This window comes from Lissotriton helveticus, chromosome 9 (genome assembly GCF_964261635.1).
Source record: "Lissotriton helveticus chromosome 9, aLisHel1.1, whole genome shotgun sequence".
Taxonomy (NCBI): Eukaryota; Metazoa; Chordata; class Amphibia; order Caudata; family Salamandridae; genus Lissotriton; species Lissotriton helveticus.
The window spans coordinates 597,915,987-597,933,950 of NC_136070.1; the positions used below are offsets into that span (position 1 = coordinate 597,915,987).

Genomic DNA, 17,964 nt, shown 5'->3' on the forward strand with positions numbered 1-17,964 from the left:
CACCCAAAATCACGAAGGAGTTACTGTCCCAGCAGAGCCAAAAAACCTCACTTGTACAATCAAGTACTGCTCGACTTCAAGCTTGTAGAGCAGCTACCCTGCTTATTAAAAACGACTGATGCATCGAGCAGCACAAGGGCAACGAACATTCAGTTCAAGACTGAGATAGATAACTAGCTTAAATGAGTCAGAGGTTTAATTAGCATCCAGTGTTGCATGGCTAGTGAGGAAGTAGACCCGTATTAACCTCCTCACGCAAACAGCGTTCTGCCTTTGATCAGCATGGGCTCTACACTGAGAGTAGGGTGTAGAAAGCCTTTTAAACACATGAAGCTTGTAGGGCACCAAGCCCTACGAGTGTATTTGTAATTGTAGGTATGTTAAGCTCTAAGGACTTTAGCATTGGTCCCGGCGCCTCAGGAATAGATAGTTGACCTTACAGATGTAACTGCAGGCAACAATGAAAAGGTGGTCGCCGTAAGGTAGACAGCACGGAAATATATGTTGGCAGAGCACTCCAGCAAGGAGCACTATTCATGGAGTGCACTGGTCGAAAGCAGAGGTCAATAGGTTCCTTTTAGGTGGAAGTAATCACATTCTCCAGGTGAGTCAAGTACCTCCGTTTGGATTTCTTCAAATAGCAACAGTGTTGAGTCCGTTCCTTCTGTCTGACCAGCCACCTGTCTATCAACACCGAGTAATATATGTGAACACTTAATAAGGCATGATTGTCAACCCCAACACTATTGTACCAGAATCATACCTTTTCTCGGTGCTCCGCTCGCGCTTTCTCTCTCTCGGAGCCCCACCCTCTCTTCTCCCTCTTACTCCCCATTCTCTTTGCCTGTCTCCTCTCTGTGACCCACTTTTCTTACTTGGTGTCTCCCCTCTTACTGCGCCCCACTCACTCCCAGTGTCCCTCTCTTGGTACGCAGCGTTCTGCGTCCCTCTCCTTCCTCTATATTTGATGCGTCATTTGTGACGGATGCCCCAACTCCAGAGCCCGCCAACTGCGGGTCAGTGTTGTCATTCGGTAATCGGATGGCCTCTGGACGAGTGGGCAAGGGACCGAGTGTGTTAAATAAGCATGTTGCATGCAGTTGGTCTTCAGTTTTCCCTGTCGGCTGTTCTCACAACTCCATGTGTTCCAATCGGGAAGGAAACCGCCCGCGCTGCTCCCTATTACCACTCGCTCTCTTAGAACGCCAAGTTAAGAACCCCTAACGTCATATTCCCCAAAACCGACACGCTACTGGCACCGCTCTGCAGAAAAGAGACTAGAGGCGCGAGGTCTAAGATAAGACTAATACTTCCTTGCAACCAAAAGAACATTAGTGCGCTCAGGCAGCTCGAGAGGAGCCGCTGTGGTGGGCTGGGTTGGCGGGAGATGTAGTTCCTTGAGAAGCTAAGGTCGTTGTTGTTATAGTAGTGGTAGGATATGAGTACTACAGCTCCCAGAAACCTAGAGCGCACCCCTCTTGCGCATGCGTCATGGGTGTTTGGAGCTCGCCCTATCAGGCTGGAAGAGGATGATGTCACCTGCCGGGTGCACGCAGAGCGGCTGGGAAGAGGTTGCTGTTGTGGGAGCTATTGTGTTATGAGCGCTAGGCTGAGAGGAGGATGCATGGGGTCCACAGGTAAGGCGGTGATGGCGATTGGCCACCACTTTATGGGGCAAGGGGGCATGGGCTGTAGCAGCATGGTCAGACTACTCATTGCAACGCCTGCTTTACCTGCTGTAGGGGAAAGTAGGAAGATAACAGATCGGCCCTGCCTCTTCCAGGTGGGCGGGGGCACGGCAGGCTTTGCACGCTTGTTGCCTGGTAATCGCACTTTGTGCCTGTATTCCCTCAGCTGTGAGAGGGCGGCACATGATAACACAGCATGCAGGTTATGTGCGCGCTGAGTTTATCGATTGTGATATCCTGCGTGATCCCAGTTACAGTGGAACTGGTTTTCAATGCATTTTTTTGTTGCTGTCTATTAATTTCACTGAGTAGGATATCTCATTTCTTCTACGGGTTACGTGCTGCCCTTTATTCAAAATATATTATGCCACAATTAAATTAACTAGAATTAGTTTAGCAACTGATCAGTGCATTGTAAATTAGCGAAGGCTGTTCCACACTGTGTACCTCCGTAGTGGGAGTAGTACAGACATTAGATGGAGCTAATCTCCACCACAGATCTAACCTCCGCTACTGCTAAGCAGAGCACAGCTCCTAAGCAAAATAAAGGGGGAAGTAACTAACATATACAATTTACAACGACGTCACGAGAAATCATATCAAGAGAAATGTCATGCCTTGATAACATTTCCTAGTTAAAATAGAAAGGATTTATGGTACAAAAACAAGTTAACGTGAGTATGTGAAAATAACGTTTTCTTTAGTTTGTTTTACTTTTTACATAGCACATGCATGCTTTTCACATATTAATGTGCATTTGAATCCGGAAGTGGCTTAAAAGGATGCTATTTTTATGCAAATGTGTGGAACTTGGGATTAAGTTTTAAAATGGATTTAGAGAGTAAACCAAATGTACTGAGTGTATTTTTAGACAGTCTACATTGCTGTTATTGCATTTTTTCCAGTTGTTTTTCTTTATTCGCCCTCCAATTACAAAAGTGCCTCATATTTGCACTTCGCTAGGTGATAAAATGGTTAATGTTAAGTTCTGTGTTACTTCTCAATTAAAATATTTAAAGATAAACACTGACCAGGGCTGGCCCAAATAAAGGAATTGCTACCACTAAGCCATGGCGTAAAAGCATCCAGAGGCCAGGTTACTTACAAAGAGTATTTGCAATTGCAAGCAGCTGCAGTGCAGGGGCGTACAGTGACCTCTCTCAGCCTCCTTCAGCCTTGGGTAAGAGGAACACATTTTGTGCTAAAAAAGTGGGGGACTTCGTACAGCCCTGATATATGCCCATTATCTGTGACACATTGGATTTTTTAATAATATGTGTTTCTAACATCCGACCTTTGCCCCCAGAATATTGAGTTTTATTTCTTCTGTGGTTCAGGGCCATCTAAATGTGTTTTGGTGCCCTAGGCTTGGCACATAATTTCGGCCCCTCGTTTTCCATTCATGCCACTCGCGTCTATTTGTAAACCACTGCATGAACTACCTGTTGAAGATGTTTTAAGCTGCTCCCTACTACAGATAACTACACATGTGATCTGTGTATATAAATAACATGGCCCCAGCTATATGGAAGCCTGGCCTTGAAGGTTCATGAAAGGATGGTTTTGGCACTGCACAGTCGGCGCGTCATGCTGTTGTTTTGTGCCTGACTCTGGTAGTAGGTACATGAGGAGTATTCTCTGATAGTTGTAGGTTGGAAGCTCGCGGTGCTGCGTCAGGGGCATTTTAAAATGCAGTGGGCAAGGTTTATGGACTGATTATTTGTTTTACGGCTCACATTTAAACTCTCTACACAAGTTTTACTATTTTAGCGACCACCCACTAACACTGTATGTGGCATCAACAGGTAATGACAGAGCTGTCCTTTGCTCTGATTATTCCCTGGGGAGAAGGATATTCGTGGCCCTTATTGCTGCTGCTCAATAAAGGAGGCGGGGGACATTTTGTGTTTACAGATGAGTTCCCAGTTGATTACATCAGAGCAGTGGACTGGTCTCTGAACACAAACTTCTCTGTTCTTCCCCCAACTCGCCTAAATCTCACACAACTTAGCTCTGGCTAAGTTGTTGGCCTGTGTCAAGGGGCTGTTGGAGTGTGTTGCCAGTGGGTGAGAGGGAGATGGGAGGGGATTGAGGGAGGTTAGTGGGATGTTAAAACAGACACCTCAGACATGTGAAATAAGATTTAAAATGAGTTCAAATGTTTCCGCGGAAACAAGCAGGAGGGATGCTGCTTTTTAAATGACTAATGCAGACAGTTCCCCTTTTAAAGAATAGAAACCTGGGCATTGGCCCAGGTCGCCCATGCCAAAGGCTGGCCCTGGGCTGTGATCTTTTCTTTCATTGGACCTTGTACAGTGGGTTGGTTTACTGCCAACAACTGTGCTCTGAAACAGCATGAGGTGATTAAGAAATCATAAATAAACTTTACATTAGGTTCTCCTGAGCTTGCCAGTAATCTCTCTCCTCAACGTTAGTAGATTTGGGAATTCTTGACTGTTTCTCTCCTGCTTCATTTATTTATGGAACATTAAAGTTTTTAAAGATCCTATTACTTGGGTCATAAATTACTTATGAGATAATAGGAAAACTGTGTTCAAGATTTTGGAAGATGGCTCCTAGGATACCATAGTATGTGTGCAGCCTGACCTTAGGGATAAGTGTTTAAGTTTTATGCCTATTTTGTTATCGTTTTTAGAGTGAGCCATTATGTCAATTCTCTTGCCACTTGTATAAGGAACAAATTGACCACCTTCAGAGGGTTTCTTTGATGTTCCCTGTCAGAAAACAGCTCGACACAGTGAGGTGGGGGGATATGGCGGTGTAGCATGGGGGAATGGGCGGTGCCAGAGGGACAAAGTAGGGTATCAAACGGTGCAATATATGGAATGCAGATAAGGGAAGACAGGCCAGAGAGTCAGAAATAGGGAGATGTTTGGGAAGAGACCCTGCCCCCGAAGAAATTAAACAGTAATCATTGCTTGCGTTAAAAGCATACATTTACATGAACAATAAAAGATTCTCATAAACGGTCGACTTGTGGGTGCTTTATAAATACGCAAACTAGTTGGAAAAGGAAGCTATGGGCTGACTGACTGAAATAAAGGCACCCGAAAATAATAGAACTGAAATAAATGCATGCAAATTTCTTGTGTCTAAGTAATAGTGGAACTGTACAGTGCTTTCACTAGCCTTGCCCGGTTGCCCTCCTACCAAATTCCTCACATACGCACAATGTTGACAGATCCAGAGTTGGTGTTAACTGGGTACACACTGAGCCCGTTTCCTGGTACAGGGAAACCTATTGTTCTGCGATTGCATCAACCCATATGTTCACTTTATTTACGTTCCCTTATTTGTGTTTGTTGTTGGTTAGCCTCTTCGAAAGAAATAGTCTACTGGGGATGCGTGGTGCAAATAACTTTTTTTTTTTAGTTCTTGGTAACGAAGACCAGGATCTGTGGTGGAGGGGTGAGCAATGAGACTGTATCAGACGGTGCATTGTCTGTAGTGAGATCGTTATTTCTTGAAGTGACTTCCTGGTCAGAGGTGAATTGTTTGATGTACTTTGAAGTGTGTACCGTGTCTGTTAAGGAGAACTCCTTGGTATATAAATGCACGCAATACATTTTTATGCGAATACAATATGACTACCTTTTAACGTGTAATATTTATTCTTGCAACACTTGTATTCTGATTGTCTTTTCATAAAATACAAATACTTCAGGATGCAGTGCAATGTTTTGGACCAGGAAAAAATCTATATTAAAATGGATGAGCATGAGTTTACAAAGTTGTATACTGGCGATTTCTTCAATTCCTAGCGTTCTCTGCTGAGGTTTGTTTTATAGATTGCTGTGATTTTTTTGTTTGTTTTGTACACAGTTTTTTTTACCTGCCACCTTTGCAGCACATCAAGTTTCTACTTCTAGTAAGTTTATCCAGGGGCAATCTCTGTGTCACTGACTGTTTTCGCTTGTTTCGCTGAATGTTATTCTCTGACCCCATGTCACATGTTCTTTAGACCTGACTCTGAACAATATGGAAATTTCTCGATATACACTTGTTAATGGTTGCCAAAGATTAAAGCAATTGCCAAGTTTTTATTAGGAATGTATGTGGTGTGTAATACAGACGCTGTTTTCATAATTGTGGCAGATGGATAGGCGCCAGGACAAAAATGGTTGCCCAGGATCATAAAAGTTTCAGGTTTGACTTTCTGCATGTAGTTTGCAATTTACTATGGGCTTTGATGCGAGAAGTGATATTGTGGGCTTTGCGATGCACTGCCAGGGTCATGTTTCAGGAATTAATTTTAGCTCCTGTACAGTGTCACTTCTGTGGCATCCAAGGTTTTCATTGGTGCTTTGTTAGAAAAAATCCAGCCCTCACCGAAATCATTTGAGTCAGGCAGTGCGCGTTCTGGACCAAGGCATAACAATGTTTTTTATTTTTGCACACGCCATTATTACTGTGTATTGGATGGGTTGCTTCTTGCCTGTGTATAAAAATATTTGATAGGAGTAAAGTCAATGAAAATTGATGAACGTGCTAACTAGGAAATTGTTTTTTGGTTAATGTGCAGACATTGGGGAAAAAAGCATAAACACTGCAGACCAAAAACAATGTTTAGATTTTCAACACCTCCAACGGGAGTATGTTATTTTTCTCTCTTCTTCTTTTATTTTTCTTCAATTCATTCAAGTGTATAGTAGCCAAGAAAGCGTCCCATGTCATGTGTGGCACATTCATGCAATTCTGGCCTTTTAGCCAGATCATTTTGCATTCCAGGACTTGTAGCTCTGTCTTTATCATACATAAGAGATCCTGGAATGTCTAATACTACTGGCTAAAAATCCTGGAAATACAACATTTTCCCACCTAACAAGGGGCTTTTTGTCCTATGCATATGTGAATGCCAACCTGTTAGTGAGTATGCATGCATCTGTATAACTTGTTTGCCAGTACCTGGGTGCCTGTTTTAAGGGGATCATTTTATATATTTGCTCTATATAGAAATATCTTCCTGCCTATCTAAGCAAATCAGTCAAATACATTAGTAAGAAACGGTACAAACATTCACGTTTATATTCCAAATTGCCGGGCATCACTGTCTCATGCAGTATTAGTATTGGTATTTTATTTTTTTTGCAATCATCATAAACCTTCTATAAGGGGAAAATTCTAAAATCCCCAGAATGTAAAGGGGGTAAAAAGTAGGTTTTGTGCTGTTTATGCTGTTGTGGGGCCACTTGTGACCTCGCTGATATTACCCTTTGTCTTGTTAGTGCATATCCATGCTTTACCCCGATTATACATCACTAAGTGCTCCACGTCTGAAATGGAATGTAAAAAGAGTTATATAGTGCACATATACCCAAAGGTGTCTAGGTGCTAGAAGCCCAGAAAACTTAAACTGAAAACCGAGCAGCAAAAGAGCTGAGGCTCCGGAGAAGATTATGGGAGAAAGGTCACGTTTTCAGATGTTCCCTGACTAGGAGATAGTTATTAAATCCAGCGATGTGCCATGGAAGCAAGTTCCAAAGTAGATTATGGACCTTCCACCCAATCTGGCTTTCTGGACTCTACGGACTAATAGCTGTCTGCTCTGTGCCGAACGCAACAATCTAGTAGGAGATACAAGTGAAACCTATGCCTGAAGAAATGAGGATCTTGATTATGTAGACTACATAGAACAATACAGATGGCCCTAAAGGCAATTCTCTTTTTCACTGGGTGCCAATGTAATTTTTTTAAGCTCATCCAATACCAAGCAGTTAAGTGGACAGGGGTGTGGAATTTATTAAAATATCTACTTGTCCGTGGGGCAGGTTGCTTCATAAATCTACTTGTCCTGTAACAAAATCCACTTGTCCCTTTGGTGCCATGTAGTGCTGCCACAAATTATGACAGCAATCTCATTATATAAGAGCTCTTGTATAGCCTCTCTGATTATACCAGGGCATATACCATAATAGTGTTTGAATACTAGTAATCATTTTATGTTGCCACGTTTCCGGAGATCTACATACTAGGACTGATGATGATGGTAAGCAGTAGTTCCAGGGTTGGAATGCCCTTTTGAGTCTGTGCAAACCTACTAACTTGCATGTTTGAAGGGTTTTCAACAAATTTTCTCTAATCTTTCCCATACTGAGAAATGTTGGAAATTTACTCCTGAGTGTGGCAGACGTAAAACTTCTTTCAGAGTTGATAAAAAAGTAGTTGGAGGCAAAATGAACTTTCAAACAACCAGGTTTTCACATGAGCAAATCTACACATGCATATTTGCTCATGCTGAAATGTAGTTCACAAATATTTTGTAGAAGTACAATTTCTTGCCCTACTAATGTAAATTCTTGTGAATTCAGGAAAGCCATTTACCAAAGGTGCACTCTTGAGACTTTCTTTAATAATTTGGCCCCTAATTTGGTCTGGAGTTAACTATGACCTTTTGTGTTTATTCAAATTCTTTCTCTCTCAGAATCGGCTAGCTTCACTGTGAGTGACAGCATTCTGCTCTTTCACAAGGAGCATATCGGTACACAAAGTTTTGTACAGTGCCAGTAACTAATGTGGCAGTGTGTGCTTTTTTTTTTTTTTTTTTAGACCAAAAACAATTTTTGCGTTTGCCAATGTTTGTTATAATGGTGAGGGCCCGGCAGCTCTCACATCAATAAGGTTTTACAAAAGCCATGCCAAAACAAGTCACACATTGCCAAACTAAAAAGCTGACCACCATTGTCAGACCTACTGCCTTTTGCCAAGGCTTGTTTACTTTTGTTTCCCATAATCTTATTGAAACTGGTTACACAAATTTTCCAATATGAATATTTTTGGGAAATACTAGCATGCATCAACACATTTTACTAAATGATGCTGCAAAGAAATGGTACCTGAAATTTTACAATAGTTTAGCAAAATGTTTTTTTCCCTACTTTTCTTTTTTAGGAGCATTTCATATTGAAAGCAAAGGAACATTAATCTTGCTTTCAAGTGTCTGCAAATATTTGCATCTAATCAGAGAGCATTCTGTGAGCATCATGCATAGCCTCATGTTGCTAAACTTTGAAACTGTGTGAACACATTTTCATACTGGAACCACTGTCAGTAGTGCAGTCAGAACGTACATCTACTTAGCGCGCTCACCCTAATAATAAAGGCTTTCAAATAATGAACCATAAATACAAGTTTAAACAGCATTAACACATGCACAAAATATTAACTTAACTACAGGCAGTACCCTTCCCATATCCTTAATGTGGTACTGGAAACTGGCAGCCAAAGGGTTTGTGCTGCAGGGGGTTGGGCCTACTTGTCCCAAGGACAAAATACACATTAAAACTTGTTGCCCTTGACCCCAAACAAGATGTCCTGGTCGTCAGGCTATAGGAATTCCACATCCCTGATGGAATATCTAAGATCAGTCGAGCAGTGGCGTTTTGTACTGTTTGCAACTTGGTTAGGGATGTTTGATTTATGTTGAGGTAAAATGCATTACAGTAGTCTAGCCAAGAAGAGGGTAAGGCTACAATGACAGTTTTCCTGTAAATTTCTTGGATTTTCTTAAGAGATTAAATAATATTAAAACAAGATGAGACTGTCCGATATTCTTGGGTATCAAGGGACAGACTTTCATCAAATATTATCTCTAGGTTTTTTGCTGATTTAAGTAGGACAAGTAGGGGCCCAAAGTTGACATCCACCAGTTGTTGTACCAGAAAGAATGGTGGCTCCCAAAGATCACCACCTCCGTTTTATCAGCATTAAGTTTGAGGAAATTATCCTTGCTGCATGGCATTTACGACTGTTGGCCAGTGTGCATAGTTACAGGCATGTGTGTTGGACTTTGTGAAAATTTGTGCTTGCGGGGTTGTTGGTCTGTCTGCATACCCTGTGGGACAATGTATTTGCTTTCTGTGTACATGCACTATATCAAAGACAATCATGCCTGTTGACTTTTTCTGTGCTTGCTGTTGGTGTGAAAGTTTGTATTTAAATTAATAATATATCTTGGAATTTTAATTCAGACTTGTCCAATAAAAGCCACCCATTTTATCCTGCGCCCCTGTTGTTGTTAGTCGGGGAGTAAACTAAGGGCGTTAGGAGGATAACCATCCATTAAAACCGTTTAACCTCTTGAAAGGGCGGATAATCAGGTCTTTGTGGTAATGTGCACTTCTCTGTGGGGTGCCCCGGCTCTACCCGCTGCCAAAGGATTAGCTGCAGTGGTGTTGATAGAGCGCGCGAGGCCACCCGACCAACAGTTTTCGCCGTTTCCGGCTTCAGGGCCCATATACCTTTCAAATCACCATATACATCAATCAGGTGACTTCACGAGCTCTATCAAGTTGGTGTGTGTGTGTTCCCTGCTACCAATTTTCAGTGCACCCGACTTACCATCCACCGATGCGGGTGCCTAATGACCACAATGAATCAGGGAGCTAGCTGTAAAGGAAAGGCAGCAAAATACAAACCCAACCAATAACCTTCAAATATTGTTTAAATGACCACGGACAACTGGAAGTTTTAAAATGTTTATCTAAATTCAATGTTTTCTTGCATGAGGTACAGTAAAATAAGGCAATCAATAACCAAGATAACGTAAATCACATAGGCAGAAAGAAATAATGACAGAGTAATCATCAAATGTACTAATAAATTGTAACAAGAAAATACTATGTAAAGTCAGTATTATCTAGACAGGGATAGACTAAGTGTGTGTGACTATAGAAGAGCTTATAATGAATAACACGCTTCACTTAAGGTGAAGGGGCCTTTGAACAACCTAGGCAACGAAGTTCTAGACCATATCAGAAAATGACACACTGCTATGCAAAATATAATTTCTAACAAATGAGAAGACATAGGAATAACTTTGCAAAATTATAAATGACAGTTCAATAGTTGCGGAAAGGCATGGAAATATAACATATGCAATGTTGAACTTTATTTAAGCAAAAGTTAGAAATTCAGAAGGTGCAAGAATTTCAAGAGGTTCAGAGTAATATTTACCTAGAAAAGGTGTGGAAACCAAACCCTGGCCACGGGTCAGTTAAGGACAGGAAACCCTCAAGGAAGGATACCCCTCAAAGGACAGCAGGTGCAGAATGGACACCCAGGACAGGATACCCTCGGAATAGGAATCAGGACAGGACCCTCAGGACAGGACAGCAAACCCTCAGGACAGGACCCTCTTCAGGCTAGGACCGGAACCCACAGTTCGGAAGCAACGCCTGCGCTCCACCCGCTCTGCAGCTATCGATCAAGACCCCGATTGGGTCAGCGAACTCCCAGCTAAGTGCCTTGCCAGCACTTTCAGGTTCAGTAGAACCTTAGTCTATGGTCAAATTCGGACAGAGTGCTCCGCAGCGCTCTGTATCTTCAGTCACCTATTGAGTGCGTTGGGTCAGTGACAGGTCAGCTAAACCAGACAAGTCGGACGGTTCACTAGGTGAACCCAGGGTAGATATACAGTTTGGGAACAGTGTACCACCCCCCAATGTTGCAAAATGTCAGAATCCCTCAATTTCGATTGGTCCTAAGGTAGGGTTTGGGTAACACACCAATCACAATACGCGAATTGAAGCCTTCATTAACATATTTGGGTACCGCCTAGCAGATTTGGGGTTCCCATGAGCTAACAGTAGCGCAACAATACAATGTATCACATAAGGAGCCACATTCGCTGTTCTCGCAGGGCAGAGGTGACTTTCTCAGGAGCATCTCGCCCATCACTGCCAGCTGGCTATGTTCCATCAGCCAAGGTCCCTCGTGCTGCCGAATGTCGCACAGGCGCAGAAGGGACCTCCAATATGGCTCTCCTCTCACTCAGACCCCCATTTCCCGCGGTACATGAAAAGTAAGCGAAAACAAATTAATACATAATAATTTCATTATGAAAACACATCACAGGGTTTGTACTTTTAACTCATCATCAAGAAATAAACTTAATTGCATTAAATGTTAGCTACATTGACACAGTCACAAGAGCAGTGGCACGAGCAGTACCACATGATAAGCACAGCTATGAATTACGCATGCGCATAACTTTCCCTCCACTTCTGCAGACGCGTCAGGACACGTGAGTGTGGCTGACGCATGCGCAGTAACTAAAATACAAGCGGCGGCCATTTTAGAGGACACAGATTAAATTCATTAGAAATACACATAGGCAAGCGTCTTAAACCTTTACTCAAACTTAATATAAATGTTAGTAAGACGTACATTTATTACCTTGTTATACATAAACGAGGTTCTTGATTTCGGCAAGCCGCAAAATATGCGAAGCTTTGCTTCATCAATCCCCTCTTTGATGATATCTACTATCATCACAAATTATAATGGAACCAGATGCCAACTTTCTTTCACACTTTATAAAGTTCTATTTCTTCCAGCAACCGCTCTAACTTTTCTCTTTCAGTTTTAGCAGGGTGAGAAGTTTTCACCTTTTTGTATATCTGATCATTCACTTCCTCTAATTCAATCTCATCCACACTTCGTTTCACTCCTCTTGCATTTATCTCGTGCTTTTTGGTGCGCTTGCGGTATTTACAGCATAAGAAAATGGAAAGTATAATAAAACCTATAATACCAATTGGCATCAGAATTTTAAATAATAAGCTTTTACCTATGCTAGCGAGCCAATGACCTACATTTGAGAGACCATCTACCAGTCTCTTCCAGGCACTATCAACCTCGAGTGGTTTGAGTTCCTTTGCCAAATTAGTAATGTTTTTCACATATCTTTTGATCTGTACACTTTTATCCGGAATATAAGTGCAACAATGTTGCGCCTTCAACATCCGGCAGACTCCGCCCTCTTTCGCTAATAAGGTGTCAAGAGCAAGTCGATTTTGTAAAACCATTGATCTGATTGCAACCATTTCAGTATTGACCAGCAGAAATCCATGAGCTGTTTCAGTAGACAGCACATCTACTATAGTAGACAATTTGCAAATTCTGTGAGTGTTCAGAACCACTCCCACTCCAGGTATCAGTGCACTGAAAATACTACCCATAATTTCACCTATACTTTCTCTTTTACTACGCACTAAGCCGTTAGTATCTTCATTGCTTCCAGTTTTTCCATTCACATGGTATATTTTCGGGAAAACAATGCCAAAGTAGCAGCTCCCATACCAGTGATCCGGCAATTTGAAATAAGCCTTGTCCCCACAAATGTAATAAATTCCAGGAAACACAGGCTCTGACCCATTTTTGAAACCCCAACCTCCAATTACCTTGTAATTATGTTCGCATTCACTGGAACCAATGAAAACATTATTATAATAGCTAGTCTTCTCGCGGTGAAGACATAGCTTGCCTTTCTTTTCAAAATCCAGCAACAGAGCAGGACCCGCTCCACCAGATGAGGTGCCTTCCATGTTTTCTGCCCATTTTGGCTTTTTCTGACTTTCGTCATTAGCCTTCTTCTGAATTTTAATTCTCCTTTTCTCTGCCATGTTCAGGAACATCTTTTCCTGCTCACGCAAAGAACAAGTCAAGTTATCTCTGTGTGCGTCTGCTATGTCAATGTTCCCTATAGTCAGAAAGTAGTCTCCCATATATCTTATGGTGTCAGTTTTGGTATGTACAGGATTCAAGTTCCCACGTATAGGCAGTTCAGAAAAGATCACGTCATTGTTAGAGTAATAATACTGTAACGGTCCCCTTTTGTAAAATAAGCTAGCTAAAATGCTACAGGAAATTCCATATGTCAATGGCAGATGATGGTATGTCACGCCTTCAGCCACCGAAGTAGGTAGCTTCATGCAGACATAGCAATCTTCAATTTCCATAGTCTCTACATAGTGTATTAACAGGTTTGCGAAAACATTTAAATGTGTCCTGTTCTTCATTCCATGATAATGTAGTCCTCCCTCATCTGATGCTTCTAAGTCTCGTTTAGTTTGTCTCAATGCTCTCTCATGTCTTTCTACACTCTGTGTTGTTAGCTCCTCACTGTCAGTATTTACAACTTCAGTAGGGACAATGTTAGTATCTTTACTTACAGCAAAGGGAATGAAAATTGTTAATCCTATCCAGATAACTATCAGTACTACTACACTACATATACACACCTTGCAACACGTCTTAAAACGGCTGCAACTAGGTCTACCATTCACTGTTGAATCAGACATTTTAGCTCAGTAGGAGTGTTCTCACCCCTCTTTTTTACTTTTTACACAACTAGCTTACTTTGTGCAAATTCACGGTGGCTCGTCTTCCTCTTCAGCTGAGTACTCTGGGACAGGTTCTCCGTCGCTCACGTCAGTTATATCAAGATCTTCAAGTTCTTCCAAAACCAGTGTCCATTCAGGAGACTTGTACTTTTTGTTTTGTCTTTTTATTCGCTCACTCCTTCTTTTGGAAGAGTCTTCTTCTTGCTCTGCTATTCGAGCACTTCTTCTTGCTTCTGCACGTTTTTCTTCCACTGTCTTTATCCTTAGTCTCAGTCTTTTTACGAACCTAGGCTCAAGGTTGTTTCTTTTCTTTAGTCTCTTAGTCGGTACTTTGACTTCACTCTCTTTCCTTATTCTCTTGTTCTCTTTATCTTGTGGTAATTCTTCTCCACTTTCTTCTCCTACTTCCCTTATCTGACTAGTTCCAGGGCTAGCATCAAATTCTTCTGCCTGGTTGCTAATCTGGCCTTGTTCAGGAATATTTTGTTTTTGGCTTTCGATTGTCTCTGTTTCTGTTCCTGTTTCCTGAACCCGTTTTTCTAACTCTATCTGATCCTGTTCAAGCACTTCGATCTCTTGATTTTCTTCTGCTCGAACTATTACTCTATGTCTAGTCTGTCCCTTATCCACATCAGGAGTTAATGGAGGAGTATCAAACACTTGTTCTGTATCTTGCACTTGTTCAGTATCGGGCACTTGTTCAGTCTTATTCACTTGATCTGTATCAATCACGTGCTCTGTCCCTGTCTGACCTTCTCCTTCCTCAGTTTTGATTTGAATCTCAAGTGGCTGAGGATCTTCGCCTGTGCCTTGCTGTTCCTGACTAGTCCACTCTCTACCTTCACTAAGTCGTTCTCTTGTTCTGATAGGATCTTCGGTCAGATCAATCATCGGTATCCATTCTTCTGGCCATATGCTTGGCAGCTCGTCTTCAGCTACTCCTGGCTCAGTTTCCTGGACCTCTTCAGCAGGCTGGTTTCTTGGCAGTTCGCAGTCAACTACTCCTGGGCCAACGTCTGCTGTTCCTGCAACCTGACTGGTGCTGGGCTGCTCGTTGTCAGTTGCTACTGGTCTGGCTCCTTCAGGGTCCTCTGCTGGTTGCCCTGGTTCTTCAAATCCTTTGTCTGGCAATACCTTCTGAGTGTGTCCGGCGTGGATCCACTGGGGAACACCTGCGACTTTCACTGCAGTGGTTGTTACCAGGATTACTTGGCGTTTAATTCCCCACCTTGGTGCCAGACAGCTTGATCGAGTGTGCTTCTTTATTTTGACCCAGTCTCCTGGAACCAAGTTGTGGAGAGGAGTCGTTGGATTAAGGATGCCGTCGTCTCCAATCTGGCGAGAGATAGAACGCACTTGGTCACCCAATCTTCTGCAGTATTCAAGCACCAAATCATCAGTAATACTCAACAGTTTGCTTCCTGGCACCCATGCTTGTCTCATCACTCTTCCCATAATGATTTCATGGGGACTTAGGCCTGTCTTGCGGTCTGGAACACTTCTCAGTCCCATCAGGACCAGGGGCAGGGCCTTCACCCAGTTCATGCCAGTAGCATCTGTCAGCTTTGCTAGTCTGTTTTTGATAGTTCCATTTACTTGTTCCACTATTCCAGAAGCCTCTGGGTGGTATGCACAATGGAGTTTCTGCCTTATTCCAAAGGCCTTACAGAGTTCAGCCAGTATGTCATTCTGGAAATGTCCACCCTTATCTGATTCAATAATGCATGGTATTCCGAACCTAGGTATCAGTTCTTTTAGTAAACACTTCGCTACTGTCAGTGCGTCACTTTGAGGAGTAGGGTAAGCTTCTACCCATTTTGAAAATACGCAAACAATGACAAGGACATATCGTTTCCCTTCACAACGGGGCATGGTGATGAAATCAACCTGTATCTTTATAAAGGGACCCCCTGACCTCCCAATCTTGCTCAGCTCAACCATTGTCCTTTTGCCTGGGTTCATCTGTTGACATGACAGGCACCTCTGGCAGAGGGACTCTGCTACCTTCCTGAACTTTTTACTGTACCAAGTCTGTTGAAATACCAGAATCATGGCATCCCTACCAATGTGTGATCCTTCATGTATTAATCTTGCCATTGTGCCAAGCAAGTGTCGGGGTAACACAGGCATACCAGTTGGGCCCAAAATCACACCATCCACACGTCTCGGTCTACAGCCATCCTCCTTCCATTTCTCCCTTTCTTGCCAAGGAGCCGACTCCTGCCACTCTCTCACCTCATCCCATGTAGGCACTTCCTCAAACACCTGAAGCTGGCAGCTGGTTCCTGGCCCCCCTCGTTTTGGATTTACAATATACCGATCTTTGGCACACCATTGAGCCACTCGATCAGCATAATCGTTTCCCAGAGATACTCTGTCCATGCTCCTTTGATGAGCAGTACATTTTACCACTGCCAGTTCTTTGGGCAACTGGATGGCCTCTAAAAGGTCATGAACAACTTTTGCATTCCGAATGGGAGTACCTGAGGAAGTCATGAATTCCCTCTGCAGCCATAATTGGCCAAAGTCATGCACAACGCCATAACAGTACTGACTGTCAGTATACACTGTTATGCGTAAGTCCTTCCCAATTTTGCAAGCCATTATCATGGCTATCAATTCGGCTACTTGTGCAGACTTGATGTTATATAGGTAACCTGCTTGTTCAATTTTTGTGAAAGACACTACTGCATAAGCAGCACTCAAGCCTCCTAATTCATGTCTTAGACAGGAACCATCCACAAATAGTTCTTTATCATGCTCAGGCAATGGTACTTCTTTTATGTCTGGGCGTGGCTTGGTACTGAACTCTGTCAGGTCAATACAATCATGTTCATCATCATCCCCACCTTCCATTTCCAAGGGGTCGGGGAGTAAGGTGGCAGGGTTCAGAATACCGCACCTAACAATGCTTACATTTGCTGCACCCACAAGAATCCTCTCGTATTTAGTCAGCCGACTAGGGGTGAGATACTGTGTTTTAGTTCTGGTCAATAGAATTACCACTCCATGTGAAACATACACAGTCACAGGATGTCCCATGACAATGGACTCACTCTGTTCCAAACTTGCACAGGTAGCAGCTACTGCTTTTAGACAGCCTGGTAACCCAGCAGCTACTGGGTCCAGTGTGGCAGAGAAATAAGCCACAGGCCTTCTGGTCGTGCCATGTTCTTGAGTCAGGACTGACAATGCGCAATTATCGCGAGTGTCACAGAATAGTGCAAACTCTTTGGAATAATCTGGCATTCCCAACGCAGGGGCTGTACACAGACAGTTTTTCAATCTTGTGAAAGCCATTAGACTTTCATCGTCCCACTGTACAACATCTGGCATTCCTCTTGTGGTCATTTTTATCAAGGGCCTGGCTAAGGCTGCAAATCCCAGAATCCACTGCCTGCAGTACCCTAATACACCCAGGAACATTCTGACTTCTTTTTGAGTACGGGGCAACTGCATTTTTTGAATTATTCTCACTCTTTCTGAAGTGACTTTTCTGACACCCTTTTCTATCTGGTGTCCTAGATATTTCACTGATTTTGCACAGAACTGTAGTTTGTCAGGGGCCACTTTATGCCCTTTCTCACACAGGTGGTTTAGGAGGGCAATGGTGTCAACTACACAGTCCCGGTGACTTTTAGACGCCAGTAGAAGGTCGTCTATGTACTGGACTAACACAGAGTTCCCAGGTAAGATCAAAGTCTCTAGACATTTTTTCAAGATCTGATTAAAGATAGAGGGGCTCTCTGTATACCCTTGAGGGACCCGGTTCCAACAATACACGTGACCCTCGAAGGCAAATGAGAAAAGAAATTTGCTGTCGGGGTGCAGGGGTATCGAAAAGAATGCATGACACAAATCAATCACAGTGAACCACTCAGCATCCCAAGGAATCTGGTACAATATCACTGCAGGGTTTGGGACAATAGGGCAGCAAGGAACTACAATTTTGTTAACCTTTCTCAGGTCCTGCACTACCCTATACTTGCCACTAGGCTTTTTAATGCCCATAATCGGTGAGTTGCATGGGCTGCTCATCACTTCCTGTATGATGTTTCCTTCCAATAGTTTTTGTATTTCCAGAGTGACACCTGCTTTCACTTCAGCATTCATTCGGTAGGGCCTAGTGTTAG

The 17,964-nt window shown here is 42.8% G+C and overlaps 1 protein-coding gene across 2 annotated transcripts in view; it reads left to right on the plus strand.

Annotated features, from left to right (window-relative positions):
- The first annotated feature begins 1,508 nt into the window (after positions 1-1,508).
- The window catches only part of DAAM1 (dishevelled associated activator of morphogenesis 1), a 652,790-nt gene continuing 636,334 nt past the window's right edge, over positions 1,509-17,964 (plus strand). Inside the window, exon 1 of one of the 2 annotated variants that reach the window (XM_078660609.1) lies at positions 1,509-1,637. The gene's annotated coding sequence lies outside the window, so the exon portion shown is untranslated. The remainder of the gene's footprint in view (positions 1,638-17,964) is intronic. The other variant, XM_078660607.1, reaches the window with a different exon arrangement.